Raw genomic sequence first — 20,857 nt, forward strand, 5'->3', positions numbered from 1 at the left:
TATTGGCCGAGGGAGCCGGCGTACAGCTTCTGGGTCATGTGGCCAGTATGACTGAGCCGCTTCTGGCGAACCAGAGCAGCGCACGGAAATGCCGTTTACCTTCCCGCCGTAGTGGTACCTATTTATCTACTTGCACTTTGTGCTTTCGAACTGCTAGGTTGGCAGGAGCTGGGACCGAGCAACGGGAGCTCACCCCATCGCGGGGATTCAAACTGCTGGCTTTCTGATCGGCAAGCCCTAGGCTCTGTGGTTTAACCCACAGTGCCACCCGTGTCCCTATTGATATATATATAAAGCTTTAAATAGCATTGTTCTCCACATCTGTTCTCAGGCTGGTCTGATCACTGCTGGGGGGGGGTGTAGGCCTCAGTACTGGCAAAACTCCCAAGCAGGTGCAGAGATCCACAGCTCTACAAAGGGGCAAGCAGGGGGAAGTGATGGCCACCAGGTTGGGTGGCTTTGAAAGAGGGTTGGACAAATGTGTGGATAATCAGGATATCCATGGCTACCAGCCATGATGGAAGAAGAAGAAGAGGAGGAGGAGTTTGGATTTGATATCCCACTTTATCACTACCTGAAGGAGTCTCAAAGCGGCTAACATTCTCCCTTCCTTCCTCTCAGTGGGGCTGAGAGACTTCAGAGAAGTGTGACTAGCCCAAGGTCACCCAGCAGCTGCATGTGGAGGAGCGGAGACGCGAACCCGGTTCCCCAGATTACGAGTCCACCGCTCTTAACCACTACACCACCCTGGCTCAGAGACGACGCTCTGTCTTCAGGGCCAGTCTTGCTTATGAACACCAGTTGCCTTGAGGGTTTCCCACAGGCAACAAGTTGGCCACAGTAAGAACAGGATGCTGAACTAGATGGGCCATTGGCCTGATCCTGCAGGCTCTTCTTCTGTTTCTATGTGCTGCTTTCCCTCGCATGCCACACTCCACTTTGTAAATTGTGACCCTGTGTCTCTCTCCCCCCCCTTCCAGATTATGTGCCCTCGCACGCAAATGAGGCCACCCCTCTCTCCAGCTCCATTGTCCAGTAAATGCAAATGAGAGTGGGCTCCACATGCACCCCGGCCCTGAATGTATATCGTTGCCTCTTCCTGCCACTGCTCAAATGCCCTTGCGTCTCCCAGAGCCTCGCCCTCGCTTGCGAAAGGACCTGGCTTTCTTCTCTGAATAAAGGCAGGTGCTTAAATGCCCAGAATTAGCTCTTCAGAGGCACAGAGCCAATCAAAAAAGGGACAGCACTGGCATTCATTTCTCCTCTTACAGCGGCAGAGGCTGCAGGGGTGGCAGACAAGGGCCCTCTTTCACCCAGATCTTGGCACATCACAGCTATTGCTGTGAGCCACAGAACCCTCCTAAAAGCATCACTTCGCTGGAGATGAAAAGGGATGTTTGTCTGGTGCAAAGCGAACAGGATCTGCAGAGTTCCCAAAGGGGAGGCAGAGGAGAGAGAAGAGGAGGACGACTCTCTGAGACGGCTTGGCAGAACCACTGCAATACCTCTCTTGCCATCTGTCCAGATAGCATTGGGCTCTGGATCCCTGGAAAGAGGTTGCAGGAGGGAGGGTAGCAGGGTTCCGGCTGCATGAGTTTTAACTAAAATTGACTGCGAGAAGCCGGTGCGCCAGTCTGCAATTACATCCACTCTCCTGTCCCTGGGCTTCTTAGTAAAAGCACATCAGAAGAGCTTTGCTGGATCGGACCATCTGGAACAGCGTTCTGGTAAGAGAGGCCAGGCAGATGCTCCAAGAAAACCCACCAACACAGCACAGTTGTGCAGTCGCTTGCCCCTAGCATGTGGTTTTCTACCCCTGAGCATGGAGGTTTCGTTTAGGTATCATAGCATTTCCAGGCTTGCTGGGGTCATGTGTTGCTATGCCAGCGGTGGCCAACCTGTGGACCTCTAGATACTGCAGAACTACAGCTCCCTTCACCCCTGACTTCTGGTCATGCCGACTGAGTCTGTTGAGATGGTTGTTGAACATGATTATATTCTGGCAACATCTGGAGGGTTAGAGGTTAGCCGGCCCGGATCCATACACACCGGAAACCTGCATTTCCATGCTCTGGGACTAAGCCCTTTGAGAAGGGGCTAGAGGAAGATCTCTAGTCTTTGGGGGAACTTGCTTGGACTACTGCAATGTGCTCTATGTGGGGCTACCTTTGAAGGTGACCCGGAAACTACAACTAATCCAGAATGTGGCAGCTAGACTGGTGACTGGGAGCGGCTGCCAAGACCATATAACACCGGTCTTGAAAGACCTACACTGGCACCCAGTACGTTTCTGAGCACAATTCAAAGTATTGGTGCTGACCTTTAAAGCCCTAAATGGCCTCAGTCCAGTATACATGAAGGAGCATCTCCACCTCCATCGTCCAGCCTGGACACTGAGGTCCAACACCGAGGGCCTTCTGACGGTTCCCTCGCTGGCAGAGGGCCTTCTTGGTAGTGGCACCCAACCTGTGGAATGCCCTCCCACCAGATGTCAAAGAGAAAAATAACTACCAAACTTTTAAAAGATATCTGAAGGCAGCCCTCTTTAGGGAAGCTTTTAATGTTTAGTAGGTTACTGTATTTTAATGTTTTGTTGGAATCCACCTAGAGTGGCTGGGGAAAACCAGCCAGATGAGTGGGGTATAAATAAATAATAATTATTATTATGTTTATTACTCCCTCTGCGGTTCAGTTCTGCTGGATAATAGGCTACTCACCTGTCTAGCACTGGCCCAGAAACCAGCGCACTTGCTGCAATGCACCGTGTGTGTGTGTAGCTTTAGGAACAAAGGTAGAAGAGCGCCCTTGAAAGGAACTTGGGAGGGAGCAAGAGAGATGAGATCAGAGCTTTCCCTGAAAAGGAGCTTTGCTTGAGAAAACAAAAGACAAGTTGCAAGGTACATTACTGAAGGCTTGTCCCAGAAGGGAGGGGGAGAAGGAGAGATATGGAAGGAGAGAGTTGAGGTGGAAGCAAGCCAAGATTGGCTGCATGATGGTGCTTCTGAGTTGGAGGTGGGGGAGGAGGCAGAGGGGGGCCCCTGAAGCACTGGAAGCTGGCAAGGGAGGCATAGAAAGAGAGAGGAAGCAAGTTATGCTTTCCCCCTTTCTTATGATCTGTGGGAAAGTGTTGGTGTGGGAGGAGAGGTTAGAGTCCTTAGCATCAGGGCAATCCAGAAAAAGGAGAGCAGGCGAGAAAGGCTTTCCTTGAAGAAGGCAAAGCTTTACCAAGCAACAATTGCTGAATGAGGGCCATATGGGGAGACAGGAGTCTCATGAGTCAGGCTGAGTTTATCCCAGCAAGTCATCTCTCTCGGAGATGGCGAAGCAATTCAATCTGTTTGAGATTTTAATGCAAACTCACCCGATCCACACCTCCTGGACCAACAGGCAGGTCAGACAAGTCGGAATCTGCACCCCTCAAAGAATTTCCGCAAAGTGGTCCGAATGGGCTGCCTTTTCATTCATTTCCAACTTTAGCTGAGAATAGCCACTTTAGAGCGGCTAGAAAGTGCCACTCATGCTGTGCTGATTGAAAACAGAGCTGCAAATGGCCGTGGAAAAGATTGGACAGCCCTGTCGCCCCCAGGCACACTGCACGGAATGAGGCGAAGGCTGCCACCTCTGCTACCGGTTTGCTCTTTTATTTTTGTACTTGTTTGTGGCCTCCCATAAAGCCTGTTTGACTGGAGATTGGAGCAGGACGATGGAATAAAGGCAACTGAATGGATCCTGGCAGGGATAGAGGGAAAATTCAATTCAGTTTACATAATTTAAGGGTGAACCTACTAAATCCACAGTTTCTGAAAAAAACGCATGCAAACTTAAAACAGACACCCTCCGAAATTCACACTTCTCTGACTTTTGCAATGCAGATCTCTGGCCGAGTAATGTGAGCAAACATGCATATGCTAGGGTAAAGTGAATATATTCATGAAAGCAACTTACAATAATGCATTATATTAGGGGAAAGTGCTTTGCAAAAATAAAAATGAGTACATTAGGCCAACTTGCATAGAAAATGTGCATGTTAGGCTGAATTTACACTAAAATGCCGATGAATTTTCATGAGGCCTTAAAAAAAATATCTCAGGCTGATATGAAAACACAGATTTCTGAACTTAACAGTGGGGGAAAGCACAAGGAACTGATATTGACAGGTTCACCCATCCCTAAATTTGTGGGCAATGATGGCCTTAGCATAGCAACTTCATGCTCTGAAAAGCTATTGTCCATGCATGGCTGCAGTGAGTTATGGTGATTTCACTGTGGAAATTGCCCTTGTGCTGCTTTTGGGAAGTGAACTGTTGTTAATTAGGGTCTGCACAGTCTGCATCCTCTCTCTCCCTTCTCTTGTCCTTCCTCAGGGGTTATAAACAATGTTGAAGGTGGGTGTTGGGTTGACAGGATCTGCAGACAACCCCTCTCGCCCATTCCATATCAGCATTCTCCGAAATGGTCAGAGGTGAACGATGTGACCCGAATCCAGCCAGCAAAAATGTCTCCCAGCCCAGGATAAATCATAATTACCTCCTTTGGTCTCTCCACTATAATCGCATCAACCATGATGGATTTTGTTGGCACAGAGCCCTAATTTCCACTGTGGCCCTCTATTTAGTGTCCATTCTCCACCGCACAGTACCAGAGAACACATTAGTATTCCCAGCTGCTGCCAGAAAGGTCACAGGCACCCACGCATTAGTGCGTGAAGACTTTGCAGGAGGTTCAGAGGGGAGAATGTGCGAGCGTGAATCTGTGTGTGTCTCTCTTAGCATCTGACTTTCTACTGGGATCTCTGGCATTCTTAATACATCAAGAGGGAACAAAAGAAAATTCTGGCTTGTGGATTGCAGCAGCACTCCAGGGGCTTCTGCACTGCTGACACTCTGTGTTCCTATTCAAAAGCTGGTGGCACATAGTAACTGTGGGTAGGATTCAGCTAAGTTTTACTCAGAGTAGACCCACTGCAATTAATGGACCTAACTTAGCCATATGCATAAATTTCAATGTGTCTACTCTGAGTAAACCTTAGTTGAATCCCACCCTTTTGAGTGTGAGATAGGGGGTGTTAAAAAGCAGCAATTTCAGCCTGCATTTATCATAATCAGCACTGTTTCCTTTCCTCTGCAGTTTGATCCCCCTGGCAATGCTATGTTATTCATCTCACTATTTGCAATTTAACCTAAGCAACATGTGTCAAATAACTATTTATGAAACTTACATAACCTACATTCATTTCAGCATAATGGAGACATCAAAACAATGTTAAGAAGAGTCCTTAATTATGTACCATTTGCAGACTTAAACGACAGTGATGCAGATGATATGTATTCGCTTGACTGATTTCCATTGCTGACCACAGATGAACACATGAACTGCAGCAATTTCCACATCCCCTTCTGTCAGTTTTCTCCCACATCACTAGTTAAGCTGGCTGGGAAACTCCCAATTCAAACCTCACCTCAGCCACAAACTTCCTAGGCTACCCAAACTACCAACTTATTGTGTGCATGTAATGATAAGGGCCGGCCCTACCATTTGGCAGATTGAGCTGCCTGCATCAATATTGAAGGAAAAAGGAAAGAAATCATTGGTTACTGTATATAGTTTGGTGTTACAGTATTTTTTCTGCCAGGAATGGTAAGAGATACATGTGAGATTTTCTGTCTCAAAAATTAGCTTGGCTGGCCTTGGGTACTGTACACTTTTACTGGTGGGGAAGGAGGAGATTGCACCGTTTGCTGCTCTGCCTCAGGCATTGAAATGTCTTGGGCAGGCCTTGATAATGCCTCTTTTTAAAGAGCTTCCCTGGCTGCCAATATGCTACCAGGGCCTACAAAGACCTAAAGAACTTGAGGCCAGGCTGTCTTCAAAGAACACCTTCTATATCATTCTTCCCAATTACTGAGGTCAGATATTGTGGCCGAAGTTCATCTTGTAGCAGCCAGCGGGAAGGGCCTTTTCTGTTGTGGAAACATCCCCCCTCTGAGCTATGGCAGGTGCCCAGATCGATGGCATTTCAGCACATGCTGAAAAACCCATTTATTCTCTTGCTCTTAATCTGTTTGTTTTGGATTTACTTTTTATTGTATAGGTCAGGGGTTACCAATGTGATGCCCACAGGGTTAGGTTATCAAGATGGTATGGGGAGGAGGCAACAGACATTCAGATGATGTGCCATGCAGACTGCACCAAGGCCTGATGGGAAGGAGAAAGAATCAATGGTTGTAGTACATCCACAGCTCACAACACCTGGGAAGGAATGTCCCCACCCATAGCTGTCAACTTACAAATTTGAAAATAAGGGCCCAGCAGCCTCAAAAATAAGGGATCAGCAGCCAAAATAAGGGATTTTCAGGGCACAGGAATGTTCAACTTCTGAGCCCCTCCGAGCCAAAAGTAGAAAGCCCAGCCAGCAGCCAAATGAAGCCTCAAGCGGTGGTTCCCACAGCGCAGCAACCCGTCAAAGGGGATGCACCAAGGAAAACCACCGTCACCTCTCTGCTGCAAAGCGCTGAGCAAAGGCGAGTCCCCAGGCAATGCGGCTGATTTGATCGGCACAAGGCATGCAAGCTCCACCCCCCAGTTGTTCTTAGACTCCTTATTGGGAGAGCAACACAGCCAAGCAACACAGTTGGAGCCTCCCTTCTCCCTGGCCGGCAGGGAGGGAGGGAGAGGAGCTGCTTCCTTTGAAACCCAGGAAATTTAAGGTACATCATTAGTAAGGGACAGCAGTGGGAAACGGCGCTGGGGTAAGGGAGTTTCCCACCAAATAAGGGACGGTTGACAGCTATGTTCCCACCCCATATGGTGACTGAGGCTCTCCTCCTATACACGATGCTGCATGCTCCCTCGTTCACATACAAAGTCAAGACACACAGTCTGTTCAGTTGAGACTTGATCAGGAGCCCGAATGTAACCAGCTGTACAAGTGGGAGGTTGTAGTAAATTATAGTCTTTGAGCTATTAACGCTCGGAATTGGCCGCCGTGTTTGGAAACGGTTTTGAGATTTTTGACTGTATAACAGCTGAGGGTAGCAAAAGCAATGTACGCTTGCTCCTTAAAAGGGTATCCATGGCTGGGTTGCTGCTTCTGCTGCACCCTGGAAATTCAATTAACCCTCTGAGCTGATGATGCATCTGAAGGAACAGCAGATGGGCAGGGCCTTGCACCATAGCCGCAGCTGAGATGTGATCCATTGTGTTAGAAGAATTATTCCTTGGATCACACAGAGACATAGGAAGCAGCCTTATACTGAGACAGACCACTGGTCCACTTAGGTCAGTACTGCCTAAGCTGGCTGGTGGAAATTTGGGACAGGAGCCACTCCCAGCCCTGCCTGATAATTGATCATTTCTCTCTTTCTCTCTCTGCTTTTACCTACTCCCCCACCCACCCATGCCTTGATATGCAAATCTTAGCTGCCATCAAAAGATTTGTTGCAGTACCACAACACCTCTTGTCCTAGAAATTAAGGTCAGGATATTCCTGACATGCAGCAGTGATTTCTTTCTAAGCTCAAAATACCCCACCCCAACTTCTCTAGACTATCTAATATGATGTTATGACAGTTAAGAAAAACTAGTTCCCTATCTTTTTTGGGTGAAAAATGTCCACCTGACTTAGTCCATCCTCAAAAGATATGAAGAACAAGCATCTGTTAGTGAAGGATAAGGCCTACAAGGAACTCCATCTGCCATATGCAATGACAATTCAGTGCTTTGATTATTCAAAGTATAGTGGTACCTCTTGTTACAGACTCAATCCGTTCCGGGATGCCATTCGCACCCTGAAAAGTCTGTAACTAGAGCGCTGCTTCTGTGCATGCGCACGGCGCAATAGAGCGCTTCTGCACATGTACACGCGGTGAAACCCAGAAGTATAAACTTCCGGGTTTGCTGCATTCACAAGCCGAAAAGATGCAACACGAACCTAACGCAACACAAGGTATGACTGTAGTGTCTCCTCCTTTGGTCCTCTTTAATTGGTGACTTTAGTAATATTTAAACACACCAGCAATGCTTCAGCAGCTTTTACTGAAACATTGCTGGTATCTTTAAATATTACTAAAGTCACCACTTTAAAAGGATGCAAAGTCACCAGTTTTAAAGGATGCAAAATGAAACAAGAGAGTCCTTTTCCCTCGCAAGGGATGCAAAGGCCAGGTTATAAATAATGTGGCTTGTGTGAAATGAGTTCTCTCCAATGGCAGGAGACAATATAAACACCCTCACAGCCTCTACCATGAGAAGCATCACAAAGGAAGATGTGATTAGCTGGCATGATATCAAGTTCCAGGCAACTTCCAATGTGCACTTAATTATGAACCCCTGTGACCTTATTTTGTATTTTTAAACCAACTTTCCACAGGGATGCCCTCCAACATGTTGAGTCAAAAAACCAGGACACGAGTCTTCCTGTCCATGCTCCCTCGCAGGTCACATGATCATGGAGCCCAAAAGACATGCTTTTTTCCAGGACTGTGCTCTTGCGGCATCCAAAACAATGCATTTTGGGGTGCCGTGCAAGATGACAGCCCTGAAAGGTGCTTTCAGGGAGCAGGATCTTGGTGTTAAATTGCACAATATAATGGTGTCAAAAATGGTCACCTTATTCCTCCCGGTTTTTATGGTACACTTGCAAAGTATGGGATACCCAAGACCAGCCTTTACCAATTGGAGCCTCCCATATGTTTTAGACTACAAGTTCCATCAGCCCCAGTCATTATATGATTGGCACCCATGGTGAATTCTCAGAATTTGAAAATGTGCCCACTAGCCCAGAAAATTTGACAATTTTTGCTTTGGACAATCAGCTCAAAACTTCCAAATCTGTTACATGTTGATTCTGGACCTGGTTAGATTGCCATTTGAGGTGGATCATTTCAAACAAGATCATGATCAGCTACATGTGGGTAGGAAAACATATGAATAATCTGAATTGGTGCGCGTGCACCCCCCCAAGGGTTTCAAAACGGAAAGTATTTTATTTCTGCAGGAAAATCTTGTGAAATCCTCACAGAGCATCGCTTTCAAGCACACTTCTCTATGCCTCTATATTGTTTGGTAGATCCCTTCCATATCCCTCCCTGCGGGGTCTAAAATTCCTTTTCAAAGCTACATTCAATATGGAACATATTTTATTTCAAAGCGGGGGGGGGGGACCCTGTTAATAATACTTTAAAATAAACCCCTCCCCACCTTCCAGAAACTGGGGGCAGCAGAACCAATAGCTGAAAAATGTGTACTGCCGAGGCCTGAACCTCTGCAGCTTGTGAATAAAAGAGGTTGTAAAAATACCTCTGCACATGTGCTTGAAACAAAATAAAGATGGTAACCACCTTCTATTGTAGCTCACCCTCTTCTCCATGAATATGATTTGTATGCACACTCTAAATTACAAGCCCCCATGGACTGTAATCTCAGAAACCGACAGGCCTTCTCAATTTGGGATGCTTGCTAAAGAGGAGGCAGGCAGGGAATACTCCTTGCCAGCAAGATGGTGAAAGGAAACATCCATTCTTCTCCACGCTCGCTGCTGAAAACAGCAAAACCGAAACCCTTCTCCCGGCATGTGTTGCCCACATGTTGTACTTTCATAAAGCAGGCTTTGGAATTCACGTTCCTTTGGGGTCACTAAAAATTGGCCATAAACACCAGGATTCTCTGAGCATCCCTCCTCCTTCCCTGCCCCAGGTTTGCACTGAAGATCATTGTTCAGGTTTACAAGTTCATCTTTGGGTCCTGTGTCACAGTGGTCGCTTGGAGACAGATGGGGCTGAAAGCTTCAACAAACCCAGGAGAAGACCAGGCACTGTGTTTGCATCTTGCTCCTGGCAATGAGAACAAAGCAGGCTTGGATGCAAACAACCTAGCACCCTCCCTCCCTCCCTCCCTCCCTCCCTCCCTCCCTCCCTTCCTCCCTTCCTTCCTTCCTTCCTTCCTTCCTTCCTTCCTTCCTTCCTTCCTTCCTTCCTTCCTTCCTTCCTTCCTTCCTTCCTTCCTTCCTTTTCCCTCTTTCCCTTCCCCTCCACTCACTTCTTTCTCCTGAAGTCTTCTTGGAGGTAAACCTCTGAAAGAAGGATCTGCAGCTCTAGGGACCAGTTGCTGGGAATCCAAAGAGAGAAGAACGCAGCTCTCGCACTCCCATTCTGTTTGTGAGGACAATGTTCTGTCTAACTGAATGGTATTTTTTCCACCTGTCAGGTGTGTGTGCAGGAGCCAGGCCCTGTGACTAATAGGACTCTGCAGGACTGGGGCCTTCCTAAGTTTGTTCTGAAGAGGCAAGGCGCGGCCACACAGGTGAGGCCAATTGGTAACTCAGAGCACCTGGTGGCAAGAGCTGGGAAGGGATACAGTATAAGGTCAGTATTTTACCTTCGGCTCTTTGCCACAGCAACACGTTCCCTGCCTTGCTGTGTTTGACTCCTTGCTTCTTGATCCTCAGACCCCCGACTTCGTGACTCCTTGCTTCTTGATCCTCGGACCCTTGACTTCGTGACTCCTTGCTTCTTGATCCTCGGACCCTTGACTTCGTGACTCCTTGCTTCTTGACCCTCGGACCCCTGACTTCGTGACTCCTTGCTTTCTGACCCTCGGACCCTTGGCTTTCTGACTCCTGGCTTCTGGACTCCCATTCCTGCTCCCACCCCGCTATCTTGCCCCTGGTCCTGACGTCCCCAGCCAGGACTTCGATCACCCATGAACCAGACCGTGACAGTACTTCTGTAAAATTGATTGACTATGGGGTGTGCTGTTGAGTGGTAGATTTTTTTGTTTTTGTTTACATTTTTGTATTACTGTTCTTTCCATCTTTTGTTGTTGTTTTTATTACAAGCTGCTTGGGAAGAGCAGTTGCTCAGAAAAGTGGCCTAAAAACACCTTGAATAAATAAAACCGTAGGAAGGGAAAAGTACTCATGTGCTCTGGTCCTATTTGCATCCAGCCAGCCACTGTGAGAACAGCATGCTGTACTAAATGGGCTATTGGCCTCATCCAGCAGACTCTCCTTATGTTTTTATGGGGCTATGGATCTTTTCATGAAGAAGTCTCACAAATTTGTAACTCGTGTGGAATTTCTAAAGAAGGACACCAGGATTAAACTGTTTCCAAACTGGTTTTAAATTAGTAATGCACATCTTCTCTCGGAGGTAGAGAGCATTCCAATATTTTATGGATGAGTACCAGTGAACTAAATTCCAGCTCCCTCCAGCTCAGCTTGCTGCTTTCCCTGACAGCTCCTGCATCATTTCATAAGCCCAAAAGAACCCTGAACAAGAATCCTATTAGACCTCTTGCCAAGCTTTTATTTCTCCCCTAATAACCCTTGTACTCTTACCACCTTTGACAATAATAACCTTTTCTGACTAGAAAACATTTCATCTGAAATTTCCTCGATTAGCCTTAGCAGGCGTTATACCTCAGCTAGGTCTCTGCTTAAAACAAGGCCTTCTGTTCAAGTTATTCACGGAGTGCTTTTCCTCCAACCTTATGGAATTATTTACCCTGTGTTAGACGTTTGCCATTTCCCATTCAGTTCAGCCAAGCGAGCGGAGAGAATGGCGTGTGAAGCAATGTTTTGGGGACCTTTGTTGGATTTGTGTCAGCAAAGAGGCACGGCAGTCATTTGCAGCGCAAAGCAATTGCGGCTCGAACAAGGTTACCTGAAATTGACGGTAAGGCGAGGCGAGGGAAGAAAACAGGCTTTGCAACCCACAGACTGTCAGATTAATCAATAAAACATGAACGAAAAGGCGACGTTGTTGTGCTGAAGCTTTTTGTCACATTTTTATTTTCATATACAATGTGATAATTAATATTGATTTTCCTTCCTGACAGAACCACCTCTTAATATTGTGTGCGTTAGGTATGTTTTTGCTTTTTTTTTTAAGTTTAAAGGATTTAAGCCTTTGGAAAAAAGAACACCCTCTACCGTCTCTAAATCTCATTGTTGGGGAAGGATACAAGGCTTATTCATTAGTCTCAGGAAACACGCTATTCAGGGATTAAGGTCTATATTTGCAAACATGTTACCTGCTGGTTTTGAGGGATACAACTGCTGAAATCTGAGAATGATGATACTGGAATGATCCACAGAATGTTAAAATGGTGCTCCTACCCTACCCTTCCTTTATACAGTGGTACCTTGGGTTAAGAACTTAATTCATTCTGGAGGTCTGTTCTTAACCTGAAACTGTTCTTAACTTGAGGTACTACTTTAGCTAATCGGGCCTCCTTCTGCCGCCGCGCGATTTCTGTTCACACCCTGAAGCAAAGTTCTTGACCTGAGGTACTATTTCTGGGTTAGCGGAATCTGTAACCTGAAGTGTCTGTAACCCGAGGTACCATTGTATAGTTACTTAGCTCCCAACATTTGTCTGATGAAAATAGGGACATTTTAAAAATAATAAAAATAGGGAAAATAGGGACGTTCTTAACCTGAGGTACCACTTTAGCTAGTGGGGCATCTCGCTTCTGCTGCACCGCCACTGCACAATTTCTGTTCTCATCCTGAAGCAAAGTTCTTAACCTGAGGTACTATTTCTGGGTTAGCGGAGTCTGTAACCTGAAGCGTCTGTAACCCAAGGTTCCACTGTACAAGGGTTTTGCAGCTACTTTAGAAGTACATTGCTGGCCCAGATGAAAAGCCCATCTAGTCTAGGGATAGCCAATATGGCACCCTCTTGAAGTTTTGGAATGCAGCTCCCATCAGCCCAAGCCAGCATAGCCAAGGGTCAGGCTGATGGGATCTGGAGAGCACCACATAACCTGGTTTACCATAATCATATTTGCATGTCACCTTTCCATTATTTAAAATCATGCTCAAGGCGGCTTACAACATGAAAATATTTACTTTAATTACAGACGTAAAAAAAGTTGTCATAAACAATAAATAAAACACATCAAAAAGTACACAACCAAATTGAGCAATGTCCACATAAATGTAAGGTATAAACTAAAGATACAGAAATAATCAAGAGCAACAACAGTCCTGCCCAACAACAATCCCTAAACAATACTCCAGCCCAAGAGTCTGTTCAGAAGCCTCAGATTTTGTAGTTGGAGTCGGTCAATCAGAGCCCTGCTGTCCCAGGCCAGGTGAGAAAGGACTAGCAAGGCAGGGATCAGGTCTTCCAGCACTCACAGCCAAGATGGTCTTACATCGGGCTTCTTAAAGTGGTAGATGAGAAGCTTTCAGGAAGACCACAAACAAAACTTGAAGGCATCAAACCCCTCCCATTCATATTTCCTGAATAATATCCAGTGTCATATCACCAGTGGACATGAAAGATCAGTTCACCCTTCCTGGGTAATAGCCATTGGTAGACGTTATCAGTCCTCCATGCATTGGTCTAAATTCCTTTCTAAAATGATGTAAGTGAGAGGTGGGCACCAGCCATCGGGAACAGTCTGTTTTGCTTTTTATTAGATCCCTGAGCTCTGGAGCCTGGTGTAAAATATACACACTCAGAAATAAAGAATTCTGAGTGCAGGAATTTGCACTGAGTACCAGAACTGAATGGAGCTCGCAGTCCTCCCACATAAGCGCCCACTCCTTGTCATCCCCAGATTCCCTCATTTCAGCAGTACAATTTAGGGGCAGGGGGAGTCATTATTTTGCTGTTGTTGTTAAACCACTGGCAGTCAGACATTCTTGCTCATTTCCTACAAATTACCCAGAGATTTAACAGATGGCAATAGCTCTTCTTTCCGCTCCAGATCTAAGCCATTGGCAGAGAGTTCCACAAATCAATGACGGGCTGCATTAAGCCGTCTCTTCCCTTTGTCTGGCCTGAACTTCCTGCCATTCAAGGATGGCCCCAAGTTCAAGTATTGGATGACCCTGAATTTTAGTATTATGCATAATTTTATAAACCTCTGCCATAGCATTCACCAACTTTTTGAGGCCAGCGAGCACTTTGGAATGGAAGCACACCCTTCAACTGTCATGATTTTCCCGGGACATACCAGAATCATGGAAGCCATTCAGGCATCTGCTTCTTCTTCTTCTTTTTTTTTTTAAAAAAAATTATTTGATTTTACAAACAAAAAAGTTATAACAATATCAAATACATAACCATATATAGATATTTCTCTGAATCTCCTGGCTTCCCACCCACCCCCTCCGTGGGTCCAATTGTCAACATCTTAAACTGCATATTATTTCACAGTCCATATATTGTATCTCTCCATATTATCCACAGTATTTGTTACATTACAAGTGTTATTAAAATCCTGCTAATGTTTTTGTCTGCTTACAGTGGTCTCCTAAATAAATTGTAATTTCCCCCCATACTTTCTTGAAGTTTTTGTCTTCTTGGTTCCTGACCTTTTTGGTCAGTTTTGCCATTTTGGCATAGTCCAACAGCTTGGCTTGCCATTCCTTTCTGATAGGGACTTTGTCTTCGTTCCATCTTTGGGCTAATAACTGTTGTCGCATACATAAAAAGTATTTTTTGTTCCTTTGGAATGTCAGTACCTACAATTCCTAATAAAAAAGGCCCTGATTTTGGTCAGAGTAATGTTTGAGTGCATGAAGGAGTTCCACAGGTAACAGTCATAAAATGGTTGCTATGCGTTGTCCTGTATAACACAAAATGGCTGCCACTGGGGCGTGGCCTAATACAAAATGGCTGCCATAGCTAAATGAGCAGAAAAAGAGGCAGGAACACAAAAAAGTGCAGGCGTACACCACCACCAGGGATGCAGGTGGCGCTGTAGTCTAAACCACTGAGCCTAGGGCTTGCTGATCAGAAGGTTGGCAGTTCGAATCCCCGTGACGTGGTGATCTCCCTTTGTTTGGTCCCAGCTCCTGCCCATCTAGCAGTTCGAAAGCACGTCAAGTGTAAATTGATAAATAGGTTGCCGGCTCTCTTGGCCTATAGAGGGAGATGAGCAGCACAACCCCAGAGTCGTCTGCGACTGGACCTAATGGTCAGGGATACCTTTACTTTTTACCTTTACACCACCTGCAGCACCCTCATCAATGGAAAAAAAGCACCTTCATCAGCCACCTCCATGCTTACTCACAGGGGAAAGCTTTTGCACCTGACTTCTGTTCAGAAATAATGGGAAAGTGGGTGTCCAGCTCTGTTATCCAGTGAAATGTGGACATGTCTGAGGAGGCATATTAAGTGTTGGAAAGGCTGAGCCAATGAAAACAGAAACTGAAAACGAACAGCAGACAATCTGTTGTGCATTGTGGGCTTTTGATTAGATATATATATATACACAGAGACCTTTCACTGGTGATGTTGGAAGTACTGGTGGGCACACTGGCATTCACAACTGTCGTGTGTTATTATTATACAGGGGTGTGTTGCCCAGCGCAGGTGGGACAGCCACGATGGCACCTCCTCAAGATTGCACTGCCAGGGGCGGTATGCTCCCCCCACACTCCTCTTCCTCCACCAGTGGTCACAGGAATAGGGTGGGTCCTGAAACATACATCTCAGGTGTCTATTCCAGCTCTGCCATGTCCCATCCTCCAGTCATTTTCCTCAAACCATTGCAGCAGTACAATGGTGAAAACTGTGTTTCCTTAACTTTTCTCTACACCTCTGTTTATGTCTCAAGAAATCTGTGGTGTAACAAACCTTAGGAGAAAGTAAGGAAAGACAAAATTTGTCAATAACTGACAGCTTAGACCAAAGACACTTCTTCAATATAATGGCTCATTCCAGTAAAGAAGGATGTTTCTGAACTTGTGCAGAGGGCCATTTCATACAAGCCCTTATACCATATGCCTCAAGAGAAACCAAATTCTTTTTTAAAACACACACACACACACACACACAAACACAGACACAAAACAACTTGATCTCTTCATGGGATAAAATATAGCAAAGCTGCTTGTCTCCTTCTTGAATTATTTCCCACTGCAATGCCATTTGCAGATGGGCTCATGGAGCTAAATGGGGCATCAATGCTTGTTTACTTCTCTGCCCCGTTTTTTATCTTTCATCTTGATATTTTCTTTGATGCCAGCTTTATAGCACTTCCAATGACTTTATCTTTCTTCTCCCTCTTTTTCGGCTCATGTAGCTATGGGAACCGGCGTTAAATGTCCATTCAGATACAAAATCAAAATGAATTCTCAAAACAAAAGGGAAGGCTTTAATGTTAGTGTTTTGCAAACTTCTCTCCCCTCAGTACAAGTGAATTATGTATCTAATTCCTTACTCACCTATTCTACCACGAGAACCATCTGCATGCTTTAATGTAAACTTGGATAGACCTACCTCCACCACATTGGGTGCCTTGACAGAAAGGTGGTATATGCAATAAATAAAATAAAATAAATTTAATGAGAAAGCTCCAAACTAAGCAACGGTGCCAAATGCAAACAGTTTATATGTAGAGTTGTGCTAAGTTTGTTTGCAAGACCTTAGACGTGATGGACCTCCACAGCTTAGAGTTAATAAAATCGTCTCATTTCATAAGATGAAAAGCTTTCAGGGCAGCTGATGCTTTGATGCATCATGCAAAGTTCACCCCTTGAACAATTTGCCTTAACTACTTGGTTTTGGTTTTGTTTTTAACATAGAATGCCCCTTAAGATACTTTGTTGGTCTTACGAAAATTATTTGTTTCCTTTAAAACTTCCCTGGCAATTTTGCTCGAGGTGTAACTTCCAAATTGGTCTCCAACTTCATGTCAGGCAAAATTAGCTGGCAGTTTTGGGGGTGGGGGGGAGGTTAACTTGACAAGGAAATAGACAACATCAATTTTTCAAAGTAGGAAGGCAGGAGATCAGGTTTGAAGTTACATTTCCACCCACGTCCACTCTAAAGAGGAAAGGCAGGTGATACTGATCTAACTAAGGGCACACATTTAATACCTAAGCAGGAAAGAAGCTCAAACTGTGATTAGCTGAAGGTGGGCATAAACTGGGTCCAAGTCAGGAGACATTGTATTTCCTACCTCTGTCCCCATGGCACATATTTAATTGTTCAGGGTTGGAGAGTGTCCATGTCACTGTCCCCCATACTCTAAGACTCTCACTGTGTCATCCTTTTGGGGCCGAAATGGGCTCTTTCCCCCACCCTTGAGTCCCTCAGACTGCAGTGGCACTCCCCAGGCACCCCATTGCACCTTCTTGGCAAATCTTAGCAGAGCCAGGGGTGGGTGGGTGTTGAACCCCTGCTTCACCTGTCTTGAAGGGACAGCTGCAGCCACTGAAAGAAGAAGAAGAGTTTGGATTTGATATCCCGCTTTATCACTACCCGAAGGAGTCTCAAAGCAGCTAACATTTTCCTTTCCCTTCCTCCCCCACAACAAACACTCTACCACTCTTAACCACTACACCACACTGGAAGTCCCCCAAGCAAGTCTTGCAAGGTGTGCTATACACTGTAACTAGGGTTGCCATGTTTCAAAAAAGTGAAAATCCGGACAGAAAAAAACAGAGCAAAGTGTTTCTTTGGCAGATTTTCCAGGGCGTTTAAGCAGTTTCCTCCAGGACACCATTTCCAATGGCCGATTGCCAGCTACGTCCGGGAAATTCCAGACGTATGGCAACCAGTGTAACCAAAACTAGAAATGTGGTTTGTCTCATTGCAAACAATAGTATACTAGCCACACTCATTCAGAATGCCACATCGTAATGTAACCTCCAATACATCGTATAGCTGCATGTCATGGTTGCCATTGCAGTGTAACACACATGAAAGTCAAATATACTGCTAGCCAGCTCAATCAGTTCTGGTCCACTTACTTAACAGTCCTTTGCACCTATTAGGGGGCTTGCGGGGAAGGATCGTGAGTCTCTTGTATGGAATGAATGAATAGACACACCTGCAATTGTTCTGCTGAAGATTAGTGGAAAGGGCTTTTTGAGCCTTATCCTTCAGTTTTGTTTGCAGGCAGCTTTCCAAAGCACGAGTCTAATTTTTTTTAAGAGATCACCAGGTCCCCAAGATCCATCACTCCATTATCAAACACACACACACACGATGTGTCTGCAGGTTGGTTTATTTCAAGTCCTTCTGACAACTTCATGGATTAGTCAGCTGGCAGGGAGACACCCCGGACGCTTCATCAGGAATTATTTTCTGAACTTTGGCACCAGTCAGGGGCTCTTCCCTTCTGCGGGAGACATGTGCCATTGCCAAGACAGATGCCAGCTTCAGTTGCTGAAGGCTTGCGCTGGGATGGATCACACGGCATTGCTGCTGGTGCCGGAGGTAAAAAAAAAGAAAAAAGAAAAAAAGCCAGGTGCCCTGAGGCATTGGTGCCTAAAAATTACTGGCTGTTTAGCAACCAGCACCTGAGTACTGGAGGCTAACACTACTATGTCAGCTTGAGCCCAGGAAGCTGTCAATGTCTTGCCAGCATTATGGAAAGGTAGCATATGTGAAGAGAACAGACAATAGCTCACTAATAAGAACAAAATCCCTTATTTCACAGGTATGTTACTGCCCCCTTCTCCCCTTCTTTCCTCCACCCCACACTTCCTACACCCTTGACAATCACACACACATACACAGTGGAACCTCAGGTTGTGAACGTGATCCATGTGGGAGGCACGTTCGCAACCTGCAGCGTTCGCAACCCACAGCAGCACGTCTGCGCACGTGCAGGTCGCAATTTGGTGCTTCTGCGCATGTGCAAAGTGCGATTTAGCACTTCTGCTCATGCGCGAGCACCGAAACCCAGAAGTAACCCATTCTGGTATTTCCGGGTTTGGCGCGGTGTGCAACCCGAAATCACGTAACCTGAAGCGTCTGTAACCCGAGGTACCACTGTGTGTGTGTGTGTATAAATTTTATTTGATTTTAAATAATATATATTACAAACAACAATATTCACAGTCCAAATATCGAGATTTCTCTGAATCTCCTGACTTGCCCCCATCCCTTCCATGGGTCCTGATGATAATATTTACAACTGCATATCAATATTTATCCAAATGTCTATCCTTCTAAATTATCCATACTTTCTGTTTCTTTACAAGTGTAATTAAAATCCTACTAATTTTTTAACTTCCTTGCAGTGGTCTCGTAAGTAAATCATAAACTTTTCCCATTTTTTTTTTAAAGTTCTGTCTTCTTGATTTCTGAGTTTCCCACTTAAATTTGCCATTTCGGCATAGTCTATCAACTTGGTTTGCCATTCTTCTCTGGTCGGGGTTGTTTCTTCCTTCCATCTCTGGACCCCTTGGCAATCTTACTGGACACCTCCATGGGATTTACATGTCTTCCTATTGAATCTTGCACTGGTACTGTGGAACTTGATAGAGGGGCAATCAAAAGGACTTCTAACAACACTTATGGCATGTCCAGGTTTGAGAAAATAGGGGCAGTGGGGGCATATGACCATGCACATGGCCACCACCACAATTTGGAAGGTGTTCGCTCCCTGATGTAGCCCTAATAAGCAGCTGGTGTGCTTTTAAATCCTCTAAAATACCTCATTGGCTGCCATTATCGTAAGCCAAATCTACCATCTCCCCTTCACTTCATCTTAAATCTCTCTCTCTCTCTCTTGTTTGTGTGTCCACTCTCTTCTCACATGATTTTCCATTGGGTTATGAGAAATTTCTATCCAAACAGTTGGATCGGGGATGGCAACCTTCTCTGGGCCACTGCTGACCCTCGATTCAGTTCCTGTTCTATAGATAAGTTGTTCTACAGATAAGGATGTCTCCAAGTGCCATGATAAATGCTTGCAGACCTGGCAACCATGATGAAGAAATCAGGCCATCGAGCTCAGCCTAGCTGCCAAGTGAGCAAACTCCCCGGCATTAGATCTGGGATCATGACAGAGATAAAGCGCAGAAGACTCTCATGCTAACAATGTCCCCATAAATCAAGTTGCTGATCGGTCTGCATCAACCTTTTCGGCCCCTGGAGGAAAAGGAAAACATAAAGCTTAAGCCAATCTCTCCAGATAGAGCTGATTAAGTGGCTAGCTTGGGGAGGCATAACATAAAGGGGAGCAAACTCTTAAATGACTGGACTGGGGTTTCCTTGTCAGAAGGAGCAATGGGGTTCAGACTCTGAAATGCCAGTTCTTTGGCAGCCTCTGTAGGGCAGGGGACATCTTCAGACTACTGCAATGCGTTTCACACACAGGGCTTATTGGAAATGACAGTTTGCACAGAACACAGTTGGTAGGCTAAGTAACTCAAAGAGGCTGAAGGGAACGTACCTCACCAGTTCTTAAATTTCCATTTAAGATTGGGGGCTGCACCTCTCCTCGATCTGCTCAACAACCCACCTGCCTCATCCCCCACATTAACCCCCTAGACCTTTGCCTTCTCAAATATTCCATTGTATGAATGTACTTGACTCAGACCTTTGCCGTTGTTTAAACCGCCATTTCCCTCTAGGTCTTTCCCATCCCTGTGCTACTTAAACTTCTGCCAATGTTTCTCTTTTGCTCCCCTACCCCACCTGACGTCATGCAAACCCAGGATTGTGAAGCAGCACCACAAATCCCTCAATGAGGGCTGTGCGATGAGGTCCTTACGTTTTTATGTATATAGGAAGAAATTTCTATTGAAGAATTCATGACATAATTCAGAGGTGATCATTTTATAGCCCTAAATGGCTTGATGACCTGAAGGACTGTCTTCTCAAACATGAGCCTACCCAAATCTCACTGTCATCCTCAGAGTCTCTCCTTTGGATTTCTCTGCCATCTGAAGTTAGGTGGATTGTATCTGAAGAGAGGGTTTTTTTCAGTTGTAGTATACAGAACATTCTCCTCTGGGAGGCTGATCCGGTGACAAATTTGTACTTTTTTTCAGTGCTAGGATAACACATTTTTATTTGGGCAGGTCTTCTAGAATGTGAACCACCTGGTTCTGAGCTGATGGTTTTATTGACTCAAGTGAATCTTATTTTGTTGTTTTATT

At 45.4% G+C, this 20,857-nt stretch overlaps 2 long non-coding RNA genes across 3 annotated transcripts in view; both read right to left on the bottom strand.

Moving 5' to 3' along the window:
- The window catches only part of LOC309357746, a 239,822-nt gene that overhangs the window by 33,303 nt on the left and 185,662 nt on the right, over window positions 1–20,857 (bottom strand). The gene's annotated exons all lie outside the window — the stretch shown is intronic.
- LOC309357739 lies at window positions 14,124–17,185 on the bottom strand. Of its 2 annotated transcripts, none has more exons than XR_014163215.1 (3): window positions 16,921–17,185; window positions 16,184–16,256; window positions 14,124–14,485 (listed from the first exon to the last, which is right to left on the bottom strand). It is a non-coding gene; the product is annotated as an uncharacterized lncRNA (long non-coding RNA). The 2 variants fall into 2 exon arrangements; XR_014163216.1 differs by lacking the exon at window positions 14,124–14,485 and adding an exon at window positions 15,405–15,593.

This window comes from Podarcis melisellensis (genome assembly GCF_964234715.1).
Source record: "Podarcis melisellensis genome assembly, chromosome: 15".
NCBI classification, from domain to species: domain Eukaryota; kingdom Metazoa; phylum Chordata; class Lepidosauria; order Squamata; family Lacertidae; genus Podarcis; species Podarcis melisellensis.